This window comes from Lepidochelys kempii, chromosome 6, assembly GCF_965140285.1.
Source record: "Lepidochelys kempii isolate rLepKem1 chromosome 6, rLepKem1.hap1, whole genome shotgun sequence".
NCBI classification, from domain to species: Eukaryota; Metazoa; Chordata; order Testudines; family Cheloniidae; genus Lepidochelys; species Lepidochelys kempii.
The window spans coordinates 105,332,816-105,356,560 of NC_136385.1; positions in this window are offsets into that span (position 1 = coordinate 105,332,816).

Below are 23,745 nucleotides of genomic sequence, written 5' to 3' on the forward strand. Positions count from 1 at the left end.
TTTTTAAAAATTATTTTTATCAATTTAAGCTTTCACAGTTGCAAGAAATTGTGGGGTGGGGGGTCACACATTTAATGACAGTTGATGTTGAGATTCAAAATGTTGAAGCTTTAGAACTGTTAAACCACAAATTGTCAACAGCACATGTCAAAATATACAAAGTAAATATGCTAAAATCAAACTCTAATAAGTTCTCAAGCAATATTTTTCTTACCTTGCCTATCTGTATATTTCTGTTCTTACTGATGGAAATATTTTGTGTTGGTTTGTATGTGTATGGTGAAATTGACATTTACTGTGATTTACCGGTAAAGATCGAATCCTTCGGAACCTAATTATGAGAGATGTAGTGTTGCTGATGATCCCGGCACATAGTGGAGCAAACGACAGCTCCCAGGTGGTGCCACGGTTCGTGTGTTCAGCCAAAATCTTGGAGTTTTCAGAGGAAAAAAAATGAAATTTCACAGAAAACAGAAGTTTTTTGTTTTCATCAGAATTTTCAATGGGGGGGGAAAAAACATGCAGACGAGCTCTAATGTTGAATTCCGGGACACGTGGACTGTAAGTGAGACCAAAACAGGGCTTAAAGTCTGGGTTTCATGCTTAGTTACGCCCATATAAAGCTGAAGTGATGCAGTTATCCCAGATTTACACCAGTGAAACTCAGAATGAAATTTGGCCTTTAGAACTGCAACAACGTAAGTCCTGATTCTCCTTCATTACATGCATTTAGTCATTTACACCTGGACAATGTGGTGTAAAATGCTACCAAATCAGAGTGTAAGGGGGGTGTAAAATGATGCCGTTCTGATCTGGATGGGTTCTACCTCAACTCTGCACAGCTATAAATAACTACGCATGTTTGGGAATGGAGCATCAGATGCACAGTAATATATACTGTCCTGTTATAATAATGAATGTTTCATTCTTCAAGGCCTCAACCAGTTCACAAATGGTGCAGGAACAAGGTATGGTCTGGGAAGTTCTGATAGGTGTCTGAACCTTGCTCCCACAATTCTCTCGGATGCCAACAGGGATCTGACAATATGCCGTGAAGGTTGCCCACAATGCAGTGAGCCTGGAGGCATTGCAAAGGACTCTGAGCCTTGGTCTACACTAGGAGTTGAGGTCGAATTTAGCAGCATTAAATCGATTTAACCCTGCACCCGTTCACACGATGAAGCCCTTTTTTTCGACTTAAAGGGCTCTTAAAATCGATTTCCTTACTCCACCCCCGACAAGGGGATTAGTGCGGAAATCAGCCTTGCCGGGTCAAATTTGGGGTACTGTGGACACAATTAGACGGTATTGACCTCCGGGAGCGATCCCAGAGTGCTCCATTGTGACCACTCTGGACAGCACTCTCAACTCAGATGCACTGGCCAAGTAGACAGGAAAAGGCCCGCAAACTTTTGAATTTCAATTTCCTGTTTGGCCAGCATGGCAAGCTGCAGGTGACCATGATGGAGTCCCAGAATCGCAAAAGAGCTCCAGCATGGACCGAACAGGAGGTATGGGATCTGATCACTGTATGGGGAGAGGAATCCATGCTATCAGAACTCCGTTCCAGTTTTCGAAATGCCAAAACGTTTGTCAAAATCTCCCAGGGCATGAAGGACAGAGGCCATAACAGGGACCCGAAGCAGTGCTGTGTGAAACTTAAGGAGCTGAGGCAAGCCTATCAGAAAACCAGAGAGGCGAACGGCCGCTCCGGGTCAGAGCCCACAACATACCGCTTCTATGATGAGCTGCATGCCATTTTAGGGGGTTCAGCCACCACTACCCCAGCCGTGTTGTTTGACTCCTTCAATGGAGGTGGAGGCAACACGGAAGCAGGTTTTGGGGACGAGGAAGATGATGATGATGAGGTTGTAGATAGCTCACAGCAAGCAAGCAGAGAAACTGGCTTTCCCGACAGCCAGGAACTGTTTCTCACCCTGGACCTGGAGCCAGTACCCCCTGAATCCACCCAAGGCTGCCTCCCGAACCCGCCAGGTGGAGAAGGGACATCTGGTGAGTGTACCTTTCAAAATACTATACATGGTTTAAAAGCAAGCATGTTTAATGATTAATTTGCCCTGGCATTCGTGGCTTTCCTGGATGTACTCCCAAAGCCTTTGCAAAAGGTTTCTGGGGAGGGCAGCCTTATTCCATCCACCATGGTAGAACACTTTACTACTCCAGGCCAGTAGCATGTACTCAGGAATCATTGTAGAACAAAGCATTGCAGTGTATGCTTGCTGGTGTTCAAACAACATCCGTTCTTTATCTCTCTGTGTTACCCTCAGGAGAGTGATATCATTCATGGTCACCTGGTTGAAATAGGGTGCTTTTCTTCAGGGTGGAGGGGCTAGCCACGCGCTGGGGGGAGGCAAAATGCGACCTTGGAACGAAAGCACATGTGCTATGTATGTAATAACAGCAAGGTTTACCGTGAAAGAATGTACCCATTGTTCTATAAAATGTGTCTTTTTAAATACCACTGTCCCTTTTTTTTTCTCCACCAGCTGCATGTGTTTCAGGGATCACAGGATCTTCTCCTTCCCAGAGGATAGCGAAGATTAGAAGGCAAAAAAAACACACTTGCGATGAAATGTTCTCTGACCTCATGCTGTCCTCCCACGCTGACAGAGCACAGATGAATGCGTGGAGGCAGACAATGTCAGAGTTCAGGAAAGCACAAAATGACCGGGAGAAGAGGTGGCGGGCTGAAGAGAGTAAGTGGTGGGCTGAAGAGAGGGCTGAAGCTGAAAGGTGGTGGCAGTGTGATGAGAGGAGGCAGGATTCAATGCTGAGGCTGCTGGAGGATCAAACTAATATGCTCCAGCGTATGGTTGAGCTGCAGGAAAGGCAGGCAGAGCACAGACCGCGGCTACAGCCCTTGTGTAACCAACCACCCTCCTCCCCAAGTTCCATAGCCTCCTCACCCAGACGCCCAAGAACGCGGTGGAGGGGCCTCCGGCCACCCAGCCACTCCACCCCAGAGGATTGCCCAAGCAACAGAAAGCTGGCATTCAATAAGTTTTAAGGTTTTAAACTTTTAAAGTGCTGTGTAGCCTTGTCCTTCCCTCCTCCACCACCCCTGCTGGTGCTTCTCTCCTCCACCACCCGTCCTGGGCTATCTTGGTAGTTATCCCCCTATTTGCGTGATGAATTAATAAAGAATGCATGAATGTGAAGCAACAATGACTTTATTGCCTCTGCAAGCGGTGATCGAAGGGAGGACGGGAGGGTGGTTAGCTTACAGGGAACTAGAGTGAACCAAGGGGCGGGAGGTTTCATCAAGGAGAAACAAACAGAACTTTCACACCGTAGTCTGGCCAGTCACAAAACTGGTTTTCAAAGCTTCTTTGGTGCGCACTGCACCCTCCTGTGCTCTTCTAACCGTCCTGGTGTCTGGCTGTGCGTAACCAGCAGCCAGGCGATTTGCCTCAACCTCCCACCCCGCCATAAACATCTCCCCCTTACTCTCACAGATATTGTGGAGCGGGCAGTAATAACAGTGGGAATATTGGTTTCGCTGAGGTCTAACCAAGTCAGTAAACTGCGCCAGCGCACTTTTAAACGTCCAAATGCACATTCTACCACCATTCTGCACTTGCTCAGCCTGTAGTTGAACAGCTCCTGACTACTGTCCATGCTACCTGTGTATGGCTTCATGAGCCATGGCATTAAGGGGTAGGCTGGGTCCCCAAGGATAACTATAGGCATTTCAACATCCCCAATGGTTATTTTCTGGTCTGGGAAGAAAGTCCGTCCCTGCAGCTTTTGAAACAGACCAGAGTTCCTGAAGATGCGAGTGTCATGTACCTTTCCCGGCCATCCCACATTGATGTTGGTGAAACGTCCCTTGTGATCCACCAGTGCTTGCAGGACTATTGAAAAGTACCCCTTGCGGTTTATGTACTCGCCGACTTGGTGCTCTGGTGCCAAGATAGGGATATGTGTTCCGTCTATGGCCCCACCACAGTTAGGGAATCCCATTGCAGCAAAGCCATCCACTATGACCTGCACATTTCCCAGGGTTACTACCCTTGATATCAGCAGATCTTTGATTGCATTGGCTACTTGCATCACAGCAGCCCCCACAGTAGATTTGCCCACTCCAAATTGATTCCTGGCTGACCGGTAGCTGTCTGGCGTTGCAAGCTTCCACAGGGCTATTGCCACTTGCTTCTCAACTGTGCATCTTGGTATTCTATCGCTTCAGGGCAGGGGAAAACAAGTCACAAATTTCCATGAAAGTGCCCTTACGCACGTGAAAATTTTGCAGCCACTGGGAATCGTCCCAGACCTGCAACACTATGCGGTCCCACCAGTCTGTGTTTGTTTCCCGAGCCCAGAATTGGCATTCCACTGCATGAACCTGCCCCATTAGCACCATGATGCCCACATTGCCAGGGCCCATGCTTTGAGAGAAGTCTGTGTCCATGTCCTCATCATTCTTGTCACCATGCTGACGTTGCCTACTTGCCCGGTTTCGCTTTGCCAGGTTCTGGTGCTGCCTATACTGCTGGATAATGCGTGTGGTGTTTAATGTGCTCCTAATTGCCAAAGTGATCTGAGCGGGTTCCATGCTTGCTGTGGTATGGCGTCTGCCCAGAAAAAAGGCGCGGAACGATTGTCTGCCATTGCCCTGACGGAGGGAGGGGTGACTGACGACATGGCTTACAGGGCTGGCTTGCAGGGAATTAAAATCAACAAAGGGGGTGGCTTTGCGAGAAACAGAATGGCCCCCTCAAGGATAGAACTCAAAACTGGGTTTAGCAGGCCGTTGATTTCACGGAGGGAGGGAGGAGAAAATGAATACAAAACAAATCTGGTCTATTTCTTGTTTTGATCCACTTCATCTATCTTTATACATCTTGCTGGCAGCAGACTATGCAGTACGACTGCTAGCAATTGTCATCTCCTGGGTGCTCGGCAGAAGACAGTGCAGTATGACTGCTGGCCATCATCTTCTGCTGGCTGCTGATTAAAAGACAGCGCACTGCCGGTAGGACTGAATTGCCATGAGACGAAACTTAAAAGGGAAATGACCTGGCTGAGTCACTCCCATGTTTGCCCAGGCGCCCCTGACCTCACTGAGGTCAGTTAAAAGAGCACCCAGGACTATGTCGACGACGACTACCAGTCATACTGCACTGTCTGCTGCCAAAAGGCAATAAATTGCTGCTGTGTAGCAATGCAGTACCGCGTCTGCCAGCACCCAGGAGACGTACGGTGATGGTTAGCTGAGTGGGCTCCATGCTTGCCATGGTATGGCATCTGTCCAGGTAACTCAAGAAAAAAGGCACAAAACGATTTATAGCCCTTGCTTTCACGGAGGGAGGGAGGGAACGGGGGCCTGACGATATGTACCCAGAACCATCCGCGATAATGTTTTAGCCCCATCAGGCACTGGGATTTCTACCCAGAATTCAAATGGGCAGCAGAGACTGCAGGAACTGTGGGATAGCTACCCACAGTACAAAGCTCCGGAAGTCAACGGTTGCCTCGGTACTGTGGACAAACTCTGCCGACTACATGCACTTAGAGCATTTTTGTGGGGACACACACAATCGACTGTATAAAAACGCTTTCTTCAAAACCGACTTCTATAAATTCGACCTAATTTCGTAGTGTAGACATACCCTAAGATACCTACACACACTATACCAGCTACATCAATGCAGTATGGCCCTGTGTAGACACGAGCATGCCCACCAGTGCACAAGGAGCAGTGTGAACACACTCAACCCATAGCTTCATCAATTTAATTGAACTGATATAACTTTTATTGGCACAACTCCTATGTGCAGACTAGGCTTTAGAAGGAGTCAAGTGAATTACACCAGCTGAAGATGCTGGGCCCGAGCATCAATCAGTTATGTTCTCAGTTAATATCTGCATAAAGCAGAGTTATTCCAGATTTACACCTGTTGAAGAGATCCCAGAGTTTGGCCGTCTGCCATTTGCTGATGTGTTTACTTGTTTTGAAACTGTGACTGTCAAGTGAAATTAAGTGGATTTCTTAGCACATTTGTCATATTACTTGTGCATGCATTTTCCAAACAATGTTTCTGCAGTTATGAAATAAATGGAGAAAGCTGCAATTGCCTTGCCTTTTCAGACTTAATTAAAAACAACAGGACCTAGAACCTATAGTTGAACCATTCCCTACCCTTCCCTCTCCCACTGCTTCAGCTATTTCTATGTGCCCACCGATTGGGATGACCTTATTATTACTACTTTATTCTACCATTTTGATTGATTGGTTGACTCCGCTACCTTAGAAATATAACACCACCACCAAATAGTTCCCCTCTACTCAGTTGCAGTAAAAAGATAAGTAAAGATAAATGCTTTCTAAAAAATTATAAGGTACTGTTTCTCTGCTACTTTATGCCACGGGGTTTCATGGAGAAGTCAGATGCGCCTGCCTTAAGACTGCAATGGCCTCTTGGGGGTCATCTGCCAAGGGAGGGTAGCTGGAGTGCAGTGTGTTTTGCCCCCACTTCCTTCTTGACCTTCACCCTTTCATTCTTATGTTGGGAGCAGGAAGAGAAGGCTGACAGTGTTATTCCAGCAGCTCTCCACCTGCTGAAAACCTCCTTATGGAGGGGACATTCATCAGGGGTCATTTATAGCTCCTTTTTGCCAATGGAATAACTTAAAGGGGCTTCAGTACAGTTGAGAACCAGGCTCTTTGTTTTGTTCTTTTGTCAAGATACAGTGAACTCAAACTCCTGAGAGACACGTGGGAGAAAAGCTCTCTTTGGTAAAGATTCAACACTCTTTCCCCTTCAGGAAAGCTCTGTGAAATCTCTGTTTTTGCTGGAGATTTCTCTAAGGAGAAGACAAGACTTGGCACTCCTGCTACTTCTATGGTAAAAAGCAGAAGCAATTCTTCCAGGTCTCTGTAACAGTGTGGTCTATCCTTTTAAAGGCCACAGGGCCTGGAGCCAGACAGCCCTGTTTTTTTTGAAGCAGAGCCTCTTTAAGAATAGGTGTTTGGAACTGGGTAGTGATTATCAGCCCCAGCTGGGAAGGGATCAGGTGACTGCCTGATGAACATCTGATTCATATAAAGGCAGAAAGAGGTAAGTTTGATAGTGGGCACCTGAGTTGAAGGAAGCAGGTTGATACTTGGGTAAGTGGATAGTCCAGCTCACTGGAGGAGTGGGGAGGCTCTGGTAAAGAAACTGCAGAGTCAGGTTAAAAGGTAGTTCTTGGATTTATATCAAGCTGTTTTGTTTTAGGGTTTGCTAATTATTGTTGATGTCATTGCTAAATGGTGCCCTAAAGAAAGGGCCTGAGCAGACTCTAAGTGTGGTGTTTAAACCTCTGTTGGCTGGGGAGATGGGCCAGCAGCCTGCATCTTCTTACATATAGCTTTGCTTCCTCCCTCTCTTCTTCTCCCCCCCCCCCTCCCCCTAGCACAATAGTCACAAACCTGTTTTTAATCTGTTACTGTTTTGACTAACTGCAGAACAGTTTTAGGTAACAGTTTTACAGTTAGTGGGGCAAGCACTAGATGGAATAACACTCTCTTAGATCCTAGAGAGAGGACCAACTAGTACAACAAAGCTTGTGCTTTTTTTCCCTAAAGGAATAGGATGTTGCTAAATCTACCCAGGTGCACTTGCATCACCTGAGATTACTCAGACAAGGTGGGTGAGGTAATATCTTTTTATTAGAACAACTTCTGTGGGTGGGAGGTACAAGCTTTTGAGCTACCTGGAGCTCTTCTTCAGGTCTGGCAAGGTACTCTGTATCACAGCTAAATATAAGGTGGACAGATTGTAAGTATAGGGAGTTAATGCATGTTGCAAGAGATCATTCAAGATAAAGTGGGCAATTAACTCTCCTGCATGCATAGGACAGAGCAGTCTGTCATGCTATTTAATATTTCTCCTCTGGTGTAGCAGTTGGGACCTGTTAGGTCAGCATCCAAACATCCCACAGATTGGAGAGGGCTGAGAATTCAGATCAGGATCTGAACTTTGATAACTATCTCTAATATACTAAACCAAACCCCTGGATCAGAACACCCTTCCCTAAGTTTTGTAGGGGACTCTAAACCTTGAATTGCACCTGAACTTTGTAGGTCTGGCCTATTTTTTCTGTTAAGTGAAATGCAGCTGAAGATCATGATCTTCCTGATGAGATGACTTTCTGGGCAGGTCAACTATCTGACCTATTGCCACTGGTTTTTAACTTATTCCCCAGACTCCAGTATGGGATCACTCAAACTTCTCACATTTGTTTTTTTTTAATTGCTGGTTAATAGGATTGTTTCTCCTTTAATGGATTGATAGAGGCTGGTAAATCTCAAATTTTGAGGGGCTGCACCATTGTGTGAAAGGGTACAAGTTAAAAGAAGACTCCCCCTCCCCCCCCCCCCGCAAAGTACAGCAAAACTTGTTTTTATGTTTCAAGTTCTTTCTAGAAAGCTTGTTTTAACACTTTGGTTTCCCCCCTCCATTCTCCATTGCTGAATATAGTTCTGTCTAAACTGTAGAAATATCTTTGCTAAAGGGTCTACTTTCCACTTTGATGTATAGGCATCAGTAGATCCCTTAGAGAAGGATTGAAGTAACTGTGGGATTTCATACAGGTATGGATGGCACAGTTAAGTGGAGATCCAAGAAGACTTTGATGCCATTAGACAAGTTCTTTGGATTAATACTGTGAACTGTACCTGGTGGGATGTTCAGAACCAGGATTTGTTCCATGCCCATCTTTCCTACTCATGGCAGATTGATCAGACTTTGTGTGCTGCCATAAATATAAAGGGAAGGCTAACCACCTTTAAAATCCCTCCTGGCCAGAGGAAAAACCCTTTCATCTGTAAAGGGTTAAGAAGCTAAGATAACCTCACTGACACCTGACCAAAATCTCCAATGAGGAGACAAGATACTTCCAAGGCCGGGGGGGACACAAAGGGTCCTTTCTGTCTGTGTGGTGACTTTGCCGGGACCAGAGCAGGAATGCAGGTCAGAACTTCTGTAAAGAGTTAGTAAGCAACCTAGTTAAATATGTGTTAGACTCTGTTTTGTTTAAATGGCTGATAAAATAAGTTGTGCTGAATGGGATGTATATTAAGGTTTTGCCTAGAGGGATTCCCTGTTTTGAATCTGACTACTCTGTAAGGTATTTCCCTTCCTGATTTTAGAGGGATTTTTCTTTTTCTTTAATTAAAATCCTCTTTTAAGAACCTGATTGCTTTTTCATTGCCCTTAAGATCCAAGGGTTTGGGTCTGTGCTCACTATGCAAATTGGTGAGGATTTTTATCAAGCCCTCCCCAGGAAAGGGGGTGTAATGCTGGGGGAGAGGGGGGGGGATTATTTTTGAGGGGGAGATGTTTCCAAGTGGGCACTTCCCCTGTTTTTGTTAGATATTTTGGTGGTGGCAATATAAGGTCCAGGGACAAAAGATGAAACAGTTTGTACCTTGGGGAAGTTTTAACCTAAGCTGGTAAAAATAAGCTTAGGGGGTCTTTCATGCAGGTCCCTACATCTGTACCCTAGAGTTCAGAGTGGGGAAGGAACCTTGACATGGTGGCAGTGGTGCAATGCCCTGAGTTGTTTGACTTGCCAATGCTGAGATAAAAGTGCATACTGTAGAAACCTAGGAAAAGTGCAGGTAACATGTTCTTCCTATGTCAAACATTTCTCTCCTCTTTGCTAGGTAATTCAGGATAAGAAACACCATAACGGAGTTTATCCATAGAACAGTGGAAGACTAATTTGGACTATCCTGGTGGAAATGTCAGGTAAGGTATCATCCTGATTATTGGAGGCTAAAAGAAGCTGGTTGATGGGTATGTTTAAACTTATGCCAAACTGACTTTAAAATAACCATAGTGAAAAGCATTTTTAAAAAAAACTAGAACACACTCATTTACTAACTATGAAATGGCATGAAAGAAACAAAGGGAAAACATGTTATACCAATAAAATAAAAATCAGCAGGATCTTATTAAAGGGAAAGGCAAAATACCACATTCTTTGTGAATACAGAAAGTTATAGCTAAACATTCCATTCAATCTCTTATTTATTCACACATTCATTCATACAAACACACACAGGTTCTGCAAGGTTATCATAGTTACCAGCCTTAGAGTTGTTCATGCCAAGCCACTGGCCAGGTGGCCTGGACATGAGGAGGGAGCAGGACCTTGTCAGATGCTTATCTGATGCTTCTGGAAGCTGGTTTGCAGAATCAGACCCCAAAGTTCTCACTTTTTAGAGTCTATTTTTATAGGAATTTCTTCCTATGCCAGTCTATGAGAATAGCTTCATCATGCTGTTGCTGAATCAATCGGCAGATGTCACATTCCTGATGGCTCCATGCTGCCAGATGTTATCTTGTTCTTTGGTTCTCCCATTCTTGAGGCTGTTGGGTGGATTCCAGTCTGCTCTCCGGGGGGTCCTCTGGTTATTTCCACTTGATGCCTTCTTCAGCCAATGGACACTGCATTCTTAGGCTGGCACCTCCCTGATCATTCAGTTATTATCCACACCAAGCATCCATCCACATACATCCTCTAGCTCTATTTTAATCACAATTGTTAATACAACAAAAGGGCGGGGAGTCTCTGGGTGCTGTTTCTGTTGTTCGAGTATTGCTTTGAGTCTCTCTCTGTGAATTGCTTTGAGAACAGACTCTGTCCTAGAATGTACTAATACAATTAGCAGCTTGCAAGTTTCACACACAGAGAGAAACTACCAAAAACCAAGAGACCTCTTAATTAGTAATACCCTGGAATTTAAACTATGGGGAATCAAAATCATTTGTGATTTTAATACAGAACTTCTTTAATATGATCCAGCAAACAGAATATTAATGGCAAGAAACAGCTCAGCTGTAAGCCTGTGAGTTTGCTGTACATGCCTGACCAGTGTGGTCTGCAAACACCACTACTAAATGGGAGGAAACACTGTCTAGTAGCTACGGCACAGGATGAGGATCCAAACCATCTGCTCTAGTCCTGACTCCACCACAAGCTCTTGTGAGGTTAGCTGATCCTTATTCCTGAATTTAGGAAAGCACATGCTCGGGTCCATCCCTGCTCAGATTAGGATCAAAGCACTACTTTAAGAATGCACTTAGGTCCCATTGAAGTTAATGGGACCTATGCACCTGCTTATCTGCTGCCCTGAACAGGGATTGAATTGGGGCCGTAACTGGCCTGTACAGCCATCTAAATGGGAATAATACCCACTTCACAGAGGTATGAGGCTAAATGCAGGAATGTTGCAACATGTTTTGAGACTAGGGAAGGTGTTACACTGTTCCTGATGTTGTTCAGGTTTGTCACTTATTCCCTTTGTCTCTCCAGTTAAGCAGAGTGATGCCACTTATCTGGGCCTGGATTAATTGGCTCTGGCTATAGTATTTTTGATTGTATCCATGTCAGATTCTGAACATGCATGTAAGGCTTAGTCCATCTACACTGGAAGGTTTTTTTGAGACACATCAAGAGGTCTGATGAATGGCTCATAGGGATTAAAACAAATGTCCCATAATCTAAAACTAGAAAGTCTGAGCTGTTTGAACCATGACTTCTCATGATACTTCACCCTGAGGAGGATGTTTGCACTATGATAGGTGGCTTTTGGATTTTGATTTGGTCACCCTTCACTAGAAGCACGTACTTCAAGATACTTTATCTGTAAATGTTTGTTCTGCTGTAGCAAGTGCCTTAGCCCTAGCTCTAGAATGCTGTGCATTAGGAATACCTGAGTTAGACAGGTGGATAAAACAGCAGCATTGACCAGGTAATCCAACAACTGGAATCTACCTCAATCAGCTACACTCTTATTGGGGTGAAGGGATTTTTTTTCTAATCCCTATAATGATAGAGGAAGTAGCTGCTTGTCACCTGAAATCTGCATCATGGGAATGCTGGAACATAACCAATCCATACTGCAGGGATTTACTCAAAAGAACTGAGCTCCCAAACATTTCTACAGTAATGCGATACTGAGCTAAATGTAACAAATAAGTCTTTTACTAATCTAGTAGGGACTTTTATAGGAAACACTAAGCTTCTCTGCAACAAGATCACTGTCTCCTATTCTACATACATAAATCTAACCATGCTTGAAGTACTGTGTGAGCTGCCACAGGCAGTGTAGCAACAAACTGAATGGGGGCTGGGTGTGTGTGCTTGAGGGGGCATTATGACCTTGGAGAGGAAGGATGGTTAAGGCACTGTGCTGAGACTGAGAGCTGGGTTCAGTTCTGGCGTTTGCAATAGGCTTTCTGTGTGACCTTGAACAAGTCACTTTTAATCTCTCATTGCTTCAGTTCCTTAGGTCATAAAAATGGGGGATTATGGGGGGTGGGGGGAGAATGTATGTAAAATGGGAGCCTGATCTTGGTTTTGGGCCTCTATGATACTGTAGTACACATAGTAACAAGCAGAAGCATGGCCTCTGGCCACCATTCCAAAGCATAAAGGGGCGAACAAATGTTTAGCATATCTGGCACATAAATGCCTTGCAATGCTGGCTACAGAAGTGCCATGTGAACACCTGTTGTCACTTTCATGTGACAGTGCTGCCCCCTTATTTACAATATCTCCCTAAATGTAACAAACTTGTTTGCCTTAGCAATTGGCTGAACAAGAAGTAGGACTGAGTGGACTTGTACACTCTAAAGTTTGTTTTTTTCTAAGTGCCATTATGTAACAACAAAAATCTAAATTTGTAAATTGCACTCTCTCAAAAGGTTGCAATTCACCTCATACAAGTACTGTAGTGCACTGTAAAAATTAGTATTTTTCAAATTTGTAATATCAAGTGAGCACTGCATACTTTGTATTGTCTTGTAATTTAAATCTTATTCTACATTTTCAAATATAATTTTAATTGGTATTCTATTTTTAACAGTGCAATTAATCACAACTTAAACTAGTTTTTTAATAAACTGCAATTAATTGACAGCCCTACTAAGTTGTCATCTTACATAACTTTTCTGAAGGTAAGAACTTAATGTGGTAAATCTCTCCAAGCACTCACTATCCTCACCAGTTGTTAGACCTACTAAAGAGTGACTGGTCCAGACATAAAAAGAAATGTGATTGGAATGTGGAATGAATTGTCATAGGATGTTGAAGCCAAGAATTTAGTAAGATTCAGAGGGATTGGAAGGTTGTATGAATGACCAGATCCAAAATTATAATGGTTAATGCTAACTCCACTGGAAGGCAGATAAAACTGCTGGTTTCAGCCCTGAAACCAGCAATCTCTAACTATTGGGGATCAGGATGATACTTTCATGGGGGCAGATTATCCCTCATCTGCCTGCCATGGGATTTCTTGCACCTTCCTCTGTAGCTGACACTGGATGCTGTCAGACTGTATGAAGGACAAGATGGGCCATTGGGCTGATCTGGTCTGGCAATTCCTATCTGAATGAAGTTACAATTCTACCATGAGATACCGCAAAACATTGAATGCCATCAACCCCCACTGAAGATGTTTGCCCTATCCATGCATGCAAGCAACTGGCAGGGGTGTAATGCCATTAAGCCAAGACAATTGTCACATCAATATGACATGGCTAAAGATGTCTTCCTCCACAAGGTCTTTAAGTGTCTTTGTCTGCATTACATCTGAATGTCACATGGTATACTTGCATTCCTTAGTGGGGCCTCAGTATTAGAGGTAACTAAATATAGAGCCTGTTAGGATAGATTTAATTCAAGCCAGGCCAATCTATAATAATTTTCAACTCCCTTTTTGGGTATTTAAGGAGGGCTCTTTCCCTCAGAACTGGGGAAATTACTGAAAACAAATTAAGGAGACCTTTAAAATTATGCATTAAGTGAATTAGGACTAGAGATTTATGCAACTAGGCACTGGCTATATAGCAAAGCTTTCTTCAGTTTACTATACTGTGGGATGTCTAAATTCTAGCTGGTAGATTCCTCCTCCACATAATGGCCTGGAGCGCTGCTGTTTGCTTGCGGATGTTACCAGATGTATTTGTAACAGTACACATGGCTAATAGCTTCCTGATGACTCCCTAGCTAATCAAGCCCCCCTGCACTTCAGTTGTTCCACCTACCGGCTCTAGAAACATTTTCTGAACTAGTCTTCCTTAAAGGCACTGTCAAGCTGGCAGAGTGACATAATGGTGAACTGTACCACTACACAGAACTAGGAGAGAAGGGGTGCAGGAAGTTGCAATACAAATAGGTGAGGGGCTTGAGACACCCTGCCTCTAATTTTGAGGCGCTGCACCAAGCCCTCAGGATCAGGGACATCCCTGGGGGAGCAGGGCCTGGGACATAGGTGCCGAGTTTCTAATGGGTCAGGGCACTCCTGGCTCTGCCTTGCCTCACCTCCCCCTTACCCCTCCGGCTGCTGCGGAACATTGGATCTGCAGCAGGCAGGAGGTGCTGATCGGCAGGGGCCCGCCGGCAGGGGGCGCCGCTGAGAGGAGGGTCTAGTAGGGGGGCTGCCGGTGGCCGCGGCTCTCTCCCTCGCTGTCCGTCCATCCGTCCACCCACCTACCTCCTCACTGCCGGCCGCTCACCTCACCTCTACCCCCGGCCTCCTCACGGGTTTATGGCGCGCGGGCCCCACGGCAGGCTGCCGATCCGCTGTACCCAAGGGAGGGCTCTGCTCGGGATCAGACCACTCGTGGATCAGGTTAATCCTGTGGACTGTGGGGAGGAGTTGCTTGTGGAAGACACAAGACTGAGGAAGCTGCCTAGCCACAAAAACCAGGAAGCCTTAGTTCATGGCGCAGGCAGCAGCTGCTCCGGGATAACTGTCCGGAGCGCCCCACAACACGCACTTAAACACACAATTCTGCGGAGTGCTGTGGAAGATGCCCAGAAAGTTGCTGTACAGACGCAAGTCGGACCCCCTGTAAACTGTTAGTGCGGTTACAAAATGGTGGTTCCATCTGTAATGTGGATGGGCCCTAAAGTAATTGCATCGGACTCAGCTTCACTGCGTCGCTTCTGCCCATCCGCCTTCCCCAGCGCTGCTTCTGCCTGGCCTCCAGCATGATGTTAAGCACTGCACTGTCCTTACACCCAGGCGCAAAGACGGCACAGGGTGAAGTGAGGAGTCAAAAGCGAGGGACATGAGCACTGTGAGTGCAAAATGCTTCTGAACAATGTGGGCTCCATGTCTTCAGCCTAAATGCCGTTGTTTCTCCTCTGTTTCATAATTCTGCATCTCTGAGCTCAATAACAGACAAAATAAAAGTGAGGTAGGAAATTTGTGGGGGCGGCTGTCAATTTGGGGTGCTCTATTTCAATAAAAGAAAAGGAGTACTTGTGGTACCTTACAGACTAACACGGCTGTTACTCTGAAATCTATTTCAATAAGCAACAAAGAGAAACAAAACTGGGTGTAAGCGTCTGTGTGCCTTTGGCATCTCTCTAGTGCTAAGGAAGAAGGGCAGGGGAGGGTATAATTTATTAAGATAATGTTGAAGTAAAAAGGAAAACAGTACAGAGTTTAAGCATAGAAGTTTCTGGTTATTGGGGAATAAGGTACAGATTATCAAGGGGTGCGAAATCCAGTTTAGGAACTGGTGGCTTACACTGTGAATTAGTAGCCACCATTGTTCTTCATGGTGGTAGGTAGGACAGTTTGTCAGACTATGATCCAGTCCAATGTCTTGCACGCTCAGTGGGGAGAAGATCCACTAGCGTCCTTGTCTTTTCCAGCCTATTCACTCCTCACAGTCCTGAGAGCTGCATTTCTACGGCTAGGAACAGATTTGCTGATGCATCTGTGCCATCTAGTGTCTGCTCTCGGTGGCTGTCAAAATGTCTCTTCCTAAAGAGCAATCCTTGGTCATGATAACTAAGTAGAAGAGAGACTTTAGAGAGCATGTAGCTGGCTACCTGGGAGTCGTGGGCGGGGGTGGTGAATTCTGTGCTCAGCTACAGACCCAGTCATTTAAAGGGACACTTTAAAGGGAAACCTAGGTGACTTAAAAGAAGAAAAAAGTAGTTGCAGGGATCACATGCCCTTGATTCCTCTTGCCAGTGTTGGCGTTCTTTAGTTGCATCTTCCTGTATTGTTTGCAATATTTTCCTTCCTCTGTTGCAATGTGGAAACCCTCAAAAGAATAGGGCAAACTGAATGAATGACTATAGCAAAAGTGCTATCAAATTCATAAAGCAAACTGGAATAACTTTTTTGGTTTGTTTGGTGTTTTTTAACCCTCTAATCTCCTTCATGTTTTGGCTTTCTGGCTACTCTAGCACTCTCCCCTGGACTATGCCAGCCCTTTCTTTGCTTGCAGATTAACAGTGGGTGCGCCCCAGTCTTCAGGTCCCCTTGAAGCGTTGCCCTGGTGATATCCAGCTCCTGTCACTGGCTACTCACAGAAATACCAAGTCTGCTATTCCCCAAAGGAACCGCTTCAACTCTTGTCCAGCACTTAAACTTGTTTTCACTATAAATATATTTATCAAAGATTTAAGGTTCAGGTAATAGTGAAAAAGGATATAGGGAAACAAATGGCTACATATACAACAAAATCATCTCATGTTTTCTAGAGACTAAACTTAACTCAGGCTGACCTCCTCCTTTCTAAAGTTTCTCATGGAAGTAGTTTTCAGTCAACCTAGCTACCATCTCTCAGGTAGATGGATTACCTACAGTGATGGGAGAATCCCTCCCATCTGCATAGGTAGTGTCTGCAGCTGCTCCACTGTAGCATTTTCAGGGTAGACATACCCTCAGCCTTCTGTAAGGAATTTGCCTTGACATTGCATGAGTTTGATTAAAACAGACTAGAATGATCGTTTTACGTCACGGCACACAACCAGTTGGGTCCTGCAGGGATTAGTTCTTGGCCCTGTGCTATTTAGGATTTGTATTAATGACCTGGATGACAACATAAAATCATCACTGAAGGTTTGCAGATGACACAATTGGAAGAGTGGTAAATAATGAAGAGGACAGGTCACTGGCAGAGCTTGATCTGGACTCAAGCAAATACCATGTGTGTTTTTAATATGGCTAAATGTAAATATATACATCTAGGAACAAAGACTTTAGGCCAAACTTGCAGGATAGGGGACTTTATCGGGGGAAGTAATGACTCTGAAAGATTGGGGTGGGTGGGGTCATGGTGGTGATCAGCTGAATGTGTTCCTAGTGTGATGCTGTGGCCAACAGTGCTAATGCAATCCTGTGACTGGAAAAACAGAGGAATGTCAAGTGGGAGTGCTGAAGTTATTTTACCTTTGTATATGGCACTGGTGTGACTGCTACCGGAATACTGTTTAGTTCTGTGTCGTCAATCCAAGAAGAATGTTGATAAATTGGAGAGGAGCTTCAGAGAAGAGCCATGAGAATGATTAAAGAATTAGAAAATGCCTTATAGAAGCTCCATTGATTTTTAGGTTAACAAAGAAAATGTTAAGGCTCACAGTCTGTAATTACCTACACGGGGGAATAAATATTTAATAATGGGTTCTTTAGTCTAGCAGAGAAAGGTATAACACAACAAATGTCAAGTTGAAGCTAGACAAATTCAGACTGGAAATAAGGTGTAATTTTTTAACATTGAGAATAATTAATCATTGGAACAACTTACCGAAGGCCATGGTGGATTCTCCATCCCTGACAATTTTTAAATGAATACTTTTTTTTTTATATAAAATAACATGCTCTAGGAATTTTGGGGAAGTTCTATGGCTTTTGTTATACAGCAGGTCAGATTAGCTGGCCACAATGGTCCCTTCCGGCACTGGAATCTATGAACAAAGTATAAACCAGAAAAGAATTGGGCCCAAAGTTTCAGTCATATTAATTATGGTAATGCATGCTGACTTTCCTGTAGATTTAAATAAAGGAAACATTAAGAGTAACCAATGGCCATACAATGTGATCACATTCCGATTATTGTGCTCTCTCACGTTCTAAATACCTCTTCCAGAGGACTGCAGGTGAGATGGACCCAGCAGTTAATCATTATAACAGCTAATCCTTCAGTTTATTCAGTTGATCCTTCAGGATAGGTCCTGCTTTGAACAGGGGATTGGACTAGATGACCTCCTGAGGTCCCTTCCAACCCTGATATTCTGTGATTGTGGCATACAGCTCTAGCAGAGTTGTTGCAGTCTGCTTAGAATATGCACACGTGGCTCTGTCAGTGGCTGGGATAACACCTAGTGTTTCCAGAGGACCTGTTTTTCATAGCAGATAGCTTTTTTTTTTTTTTTAAATGGAGGTTTACCAGCATGTGTGGGAAGTCTTTTAGACTATCAAGGGAGCCTGTGTGCAAAGCCAATATCTGCAAAGCCTTGATAAAGGTCAGTCATAGTATCAATTTGGGATCTATTTTTTTTTTTTTTTTAGTCAAGGAAGGAATGACCTCCCATCACACAATATATCCATGATTTAGAAGTATTCAAATGAATCTGCATAGTCTTCCCTAGTTGATTTTGACTTGAATTATTTAAAACTCAAAGTGATTTGAGCACCCAACCTGAGATGCCTTGAAAGGGGCCTCACTTTCACAGGTCTGTGGGGCAGGGGCTGGGGTTTTCTGTTTTGTAAACCAGGATCTCGCTATGCTAGGCCTGGTACAAACACGACAGGGGGTCCCAGGCACTATTGCAATACATATAATTAATGCATGATTTCAGAAATTGATGAAAACAGGCAACCAAAAACTGGGGCACCAGGAATTGCTGATGACCTCTGAAAATTTAGGCCTTTAGTTTCATGACAACTCTGAAGTTTTGCTGCTAATTGAAAACCAAAGCAGGAAGGATACTGTTATACTGGTACAATCGCAAAGCAATATACTTTGCTGAGTTGCTGCCTCTTGGGAAGTCATTTGGCACAGGAGAGCACGAGTACAATGCTTGTATGGGCTGGGCACTAGACTTCTGAGGGGAGAAACTGTGCCATAAATCCAAGTGCCCAATTTGCTTTTCAAGGCTTATAAAATGGTTGTAAATATCAGTGAAAGGAGAGCAGAAACCTGTATTTATGGCATTTTGTTCCCAACAGGGAACAAATGCTTCAGTGGTAGCTGTTCTTACACCTCTTAACCTAGCCATGGGAGACCTTTTTTAACCTGATGCAAGCTGAGATTTGGCCTGATCACATCATAAGAAACTGCTTCATTAAAGTGTAAGGAGTAATAAAGAGAACTTTTTCTGACCAGTACGCCATTCTCGGTCAGACCTCGGTATTTTTAGGGCTTGTAAATAATTAGCATTCTGTGAGCGCATATGCCCTTTCAAGACACTTCTTATAAGACATTTTAGAATAATAAAAAAATGCAAACATTTCCTTGATTTGTGAGTGGAAAGCTGCATCTGGTTACTGGTAACACCCATACTTCTGAAAATAGACAGGTTTGCTGGGATAATTGAAAGACCCTTTTACTAACAAAGTCACTATCATTAAACATTATTAAATGGGTTTTTTTATACTACACAAACCATATTTTAGAGTGCAGGATAAAATCTGCTTGGTTTGATTGGAAAAAAAATCCTTGTTTTTTCACATTACAAATATCGGGTCTTTAATTCCCATTTTTTGCTGGGGAACTGATGGGATTGTGTTGTGTGGTGGTTTTTTTTTTTTTTTTTTTTTTTTTTTTTTTTGAGACGAACCAATAACTGTTCTGGAGTTGTTGGTGTAGTTTTATTTACTTTTTTGAAGCGTGGTTTTTTTTTTTTTTAAATTTTTTTGGATCAAACTAAAATGAAAAACTTTCAAAATTGTTGATGAACCAAAAAGTTTAAAACAAATTGTTCTGGGTTCACATTTTGTTCAACCTGAAATGTTTTGAGTTTGAACATTTTAATGTGTTTGCTAAGAAAATGGAAGGAAATTTTGAAATTGTTTTAAATAAAAATTGAAATTTCCATTTTAAAAGTCAAAACTACAAATTTAGACTTTTTTTTTAACACTATCAATTCAATGAAACTAACAGGAATTCATGAAATGTTTCAATGGTCTGAACCTGTCAAAAATTTGCCCTGCTCTAATTCTGATAGCCCCAGAGACTAGAAGCTGGGTAAGTTAGTGAGGAAGAGACCTTTTGTTCATACCCATTTAACCCAAGCTCTTGACAAATAAGAGGAAAAGTTGTCTGTGTGAAAGATTCAACACCTTTAACCATTTTTCAATTCAAGGCTCAAAGCTCCACCTCCCTGGCAAAAATAGGGACAGGTCTTGATGTTCCTGCTATTTTGAGATTATATAAGTAGGTTTTTGTTTTAAATGTTGAGATCTTCCTGGTTTGCCTTTCAAAGTACGGAGTAGAACTTCCTATCAATATTTATTTACCGCAATTTCTCTAATGCAGCAGAAGCAGACCGCTCTGTGTGGGTTTACTTTCTGCTTTCAGTAGCCTCCAGGATTTTGTGGCAGGAACATGTGCAGCATTGGTAATAGCACTGATTAACTGCTCTGGCAGTTCAGATCATCAGGGGCTGCTCACGCTTTTTAAAAACATACTTGAGATAGTGTTGCCTAGTGGATAGGGCACTGGACTGGACCTCAGGGGATCTAGGTGCTAATCCTGGCTTTGCCAAAGTTCACTCAGCATACCCATGGCAAGTCATTTTGTGCCTCAGTTTTCCCATCTGTAAAAAGGGTACAACAATACTTGCCTCCAACAGCTAGGTGGTGGTATAATATATGACCTGATTTAAAAAAAAATGAATTTCAAAATGTTTTGATGGGAGGGGGAAGGGACAAATTTTCCAGTGCAATTTGTGTGGACAGATGCACTAGTGATCTTTCAAACTAGGACTAGTAGGATGACATAAAAGCACATGAAAACATAGCAGTTTTTTACTTGATAACAGTAGAGCTCATTATTTGGAACAGTCTCTCACTAGCTGGGGTTGAAGTCTCCTCACTTGAGCTAGTCGGGAAAGGATGGCCTGAATGATGCTGTGGGTTATCTTCCATTCTAATTTCTGTCACTAGACTTCAGAGGATATGCCCTAGGCTAGTCTGACAGTCTTTATGTAGCCATGCGCACATTCCATATGGTGAGTGATAAGTCTCAAAAAGCTTAACTCTGACGAGAAGAAATGTCTCCTTAGTAAAGTCCTCCTAGCTGGAAATTGCCCTTCTACAGAAAGCTCCTTACGTGTGTTGGCATTTTAGGCACTCTGTTTACTTCATGTAACTTCTTCCAACAATTAGCTAATCACACTGCCACAATTAATGTGGATAACTTAACTGAATATCTTTGCACATATTTTTTGGAAATGACTTCAATGTTCCGCTGAAAGATTTAAGCCTGATTATTTCCTTAAAGTTATAACCGTCTCATGGGAAAACTAACAGAATCTGGCCTTAGGTCCTGCCTTCACTAGGAAGTTGTATGGCTTTATCTAGCTCAGTGTAGTTAAAGCAGTACAACCTCCAAGTGCAGACACAGTTATTCTGGCATAAAGGTGTTAACAATAGTATAGCTTTATTCCCATAAGGGAAGTGGGATAAACTATACTGGTATAACGGTGCCCACCCTAGGGTTTGTTCTGGTATAACTACAATGTTAAAGACCCCTCCTAACCAACATAATTATACTGGTACAAAAATGGAGCATAAGCCCAGCCTAAAGATCAAATTTGCTGTGCTTTGCTTTCTGTGTGGTGCTTTCCCTTTGTTCTTTATTGAAATCAGGATCTGTATCCACTTTCTGTTGCTTTATTCCTCACCTGACAGCATTAGCCTGTTGGTAGCATCTCAGTTGGTTGCCCTGGAAACTACAACTTCAGGTAGGGCATGAGCTTATGCAGCAGATGAACCCTTAAGGCTGGATACGCTACAGAGCTGTATCGGTATAACTTTGTCGCTCAGGGGTGTGAAAAATCCACACCCCAAGCAACGCAGTTATACCAACCTAACCTTACATGTAGAAAGCACTATGTTGGTGGGAGAGCTTCTACCCTCTCTTGGGAGAGGTAGATTAAGTATGCCAACGGGAGACACTCTCCCATTGGCGTAGGAGCGTCTTCACATAATACTCCTGGGGGAATTTGACACCAATGCTCATGTGCAGAATTCATGATTTTTTTTTTTTTTGTAGAAAATACATTCTGCCTTTCACCCACCAGAGGTGGTTGTTGTGCCAGAACAGCCGGCTACCCACAGACCCAGATTAGGAGGCACAGGTTGGGAGGACAGAGGCACAGGGGGCTTCTAGGAGTCAGACTGGGCTTCAGGGGGGGAAAAAACTGGGGTGGGGGCTCAGGAGCCAGTGGGGTGAAAGCACTAAGCCCAGGGCTGAATGGGAGGGGGCTGCAGGGGCAGATGTGCCTGAATGGGAGAGGTTAGGGGTCAGTTGGTCTGCATGGGGGAGGCTCCCCAAATCCCTAAATTTCCCCTTCTGCCTCCCCACCACCCACACCCAACAACCCTACAGACTCACTCCCAGGCTCCTTCCCTCTTCCTCAGCTCCTCCGTAACGCCTGACTCCCCCAGGCCTTTGCACTGCTTCTGCAGGAAATATGTTTCTGTATTAATCTGTCTAGCAAAGAACCTATTTGTCCCAAAAAAAAAAAAATTCTGAATCTTTGTCTGTATTGTTAAACATACTTGTTGACAGATATTTTAAAATAAATTACCAAAATAATTGAAACTGGTGTGATTGTGTTATTTTCACAAATAAAATATGTAGACTGTTTAGGCACAGAATTCCCCTGGGGGTAACTTAAGTATCACAGCTGTGCAGCTGCAGTGTTTTAAGTGTAGACCTGCCCTAAGATAAACAAGGGCTAAGTCTCTGTTCATGTTTCTGTGGCATATTCAGTGGCTTCATGAGTCATAGATTCTGAGACTCCTTCTTCTCACCTCCCTGAGCATGAACAAGGATTGGCTTTTGACTTATTTTGAGACAACAGGGGTGCTCATAAAGAACCTCTGGTGATTTTTTTGTGGGGGGGGGGGGACCTAGTTGGAATGTGAGGTCACATATCATACACAAACTGATATTAAAGAGCATCTGTCTTAGGCCTTAGTAATAAGAGGGTCTATAGACTGTGATACAACTAGGATCATTCCCTAAACAGAACCCCTGTGGTGTCCCCAACCCTGCTACGAAGCTGAAAAGAGCTGAGGTTGAAAGTGGCCTGGCTCAGCCAGTGTCTGACACACATCACTTTTCTCTCTCATATGTAAACTATTCAAAGTTGGCAGAGGAGGCAACATTTATACTACTACCTTTTCTGCCCCCCCTTCCCTAAAGCTAGCTAGTGCTCCCCACACTGAGTTATAATTTGTCAGAACTGTCTAAGATCACAAAGATTTTCTGAGAGGAAGGAAGTTTGTGCATCTAGCACCAGGATCTGCCCTTCATTCTTATTACTGGAATTTAAGTACAACCTGCCTGCTATAAAGCCCCTTAGGGAGGCACAGACGCTGAAGCGCTCCCTTTCTTTTGGTGAGAGGAGGATGTGATCAAAATCATGCTAAGACACAACAGCACAAGCAGCAGTGATCAACTTTTAGAATTTCACTTGACAAACTCTTCCCTCCCACCCCCACGCCCCCAGTATCTCGCTCTCACATACTAGAAATAGTGAGTTTTGAAGATGCATCTCTTCTTCAACTCACATGGACTCTTCTGGTTTCTTGCCCATCCTCCTTTTACACCAAAGAACATTAGACCATCCCACTGCTGTAGAAATGAATGTTACTCAAGCAGGATTAAACTCTTTGTTTTTGTCCTTTAACAGTTGTAGAATCCCACAGGTCAGAATGAATGGGTTGTAAAAGGAAAAGAGATTGTA